This window comes from Ctenocephalides felis, unplaced genomic scaffold (assembly GCF_003426905.1).
Source record: "Ctenocephalides felis isolate EL2017-DRISC unplaced genomic scaffold, ASM342690v1 CF-g0.4_SCAFFOLD_03571, whole genome shotgun sequence".
Taxonomy (NCBI): Eukaryota; Metazoa; Arthropoda; class Insecta; order Siphonaptera; family Pulicidae; genus Ctenocephalides; species Ctenocephalides felis.
The window spans coordinates 46,552,819-46,554,843 of record NW_020539725.1 but is presented as its reverse complement, the minus strand read 5'-3'; positions in this window follow the sequence as shown (position 1 = coordinate 46,554,843).

The following is a 2,025-nucleotide window of genomic DNA, read 5'->3' as shown; positions in this document are numbered from 1 at the left end:
CACACACACGTCCATTTTTGCTGAGGTATGCCAAAATGTTCAGAAGCCTTCAAAACGTGAATATATGCAAAAATTTGCAATTTCTATTTTGGACGATTACAATAACTTACCCTACGGAAAGTTTAAAAAACCGTAGCGACAAATAATTCACGTTACACTATTTAAAGATGAAGCATTTTTCTATAATTGAATAAAGAAAAAATAAAACGTTTTTCAGTTTTTATAATGCTCTATAATTTGAATTGAAAAATATAATGTTGGTAACTACAATTCATTAGAATTGCGTGGAGATTTGCATAATATCTCATAATTTAAGTAACAAATTGAGTAGGAAATGCTGAAATTTACAGGTTGCGACAAATTTATTTAGATATAGATGATTAATTTAAATAAGATAGTTAGTTAGTAAACGATTTTAAAGTTTCTCAATATGCTTATATTTATACGTAGATATATTTATGATTTTTAAATTTTAGAACTAAAAACCTAATTGAAAAAACAAACATGCAACATTAAACAATTGTCTATGTTTTATGGAACTATTGCAACTGATTTTTCGTAGTTAGATGAAATAGAAACCAACTACATTACAACAAATAGCAGACATGAAATAAAAAAAATAAAACAAAGATCAGCAAAATTTCTAGCTAAATTTTCAGCTCCCCAGAGAATAATATAATCTCAATTGTCTTTATATATATCTAAGTTTCAAAATTTTATGGTCAATGCAAAATCCTTTAGTTATAGGATGCGCATCATTTGTCTTTGAATCTCTTTATCTACCAATTACAATTATTACCAAATTGAAGAAAAAATTCTGGAAATGAAAAACAGAATGTATGGCTAAAATGTTATTCCAGAAAAGCCTGAGCCTTGTCAATATAAATATGTTAGTACAATGCCTTCAATGCGTTTATATAAATAAATAAAAAACTTTGCATGTTCGTATATTTATTCGCAGGACATAAATGCCTTTATGTGCTCTAAAGGGACCCGGAGCAAAACCCAGGGCACATATAAATACTGAATCGGTCGTTACATGTAATTAGATAGTCTTGGTGAAATGTCGACCTTCTATTGTTTATGAAGCAATTATTTTCAGAAAACTGATCACTATTTAATGTAGATATATATATATATATATATATATATATATACTTGGTATTTGTTCGAAATGATGGCTTCTTTATTAATTTCAGCATAAAGATTTTACTTAGTGCCCCATAGGTTTTCTGCATTCCACGTCGTTTTTATTTCAAGTAAAGTTGAAAGTTTCAGTGAAAGAACCCATTGTTGGTACATTTCATGAGCTTCTACTTGTTTAAGAAATTAAGACGATTTAAAAAGTGGTTTTATTTCAAATGTTAAAGGTCTCACCCGCATTCCAAGTTTTTGTTTTTTATGTACATGCACTGTATTATATTGTGCACATAATTTGTATTTTTAGATGGTAACCCTATATTTAAACCACCCGTATTTGATGATTTTATTATTATAATTTATCTAATAGGGTTGACTTTTTATTTGAGCAGCAATGCCGTTCAGGGCTGTTTTCACTTGAAAAACATATTGCTCGTGAACATGTATATGCGTTCTAAATTGTTTTTGTCTTGTTTACCTCATAACTTGTGGATTATAATTTTCAACATTTCTCAAACATTTCCATGACTGTATTCTGGTGTTCCTTTTTTGTCCTCTATGCCTATTTTCTGCTATTTAAGCGAAAGTTGTGCATCATTATCATTTTTCTTCGTTCTGGTCATTTAGAACATATTTAATATGTATCCAATCGGTTTCCTTTTCTATCTACAAAAACAGCCAGCAAAGTACATTTTCTGCCATCTTTACAGTAGTGGTCAGACCAATTTGTTTTCTCCAGCACTACTAGCAAGCCTTATCCAAAGTCCATTTTCTCTGATATAACAGATGTATTATTTTTATATGTGCTTTTTATTTCTTTAATATATGAAGGTCAATTTCGTCTAAAACAACAAATATGAGGCAGGTCGGAACACAAGATCCATT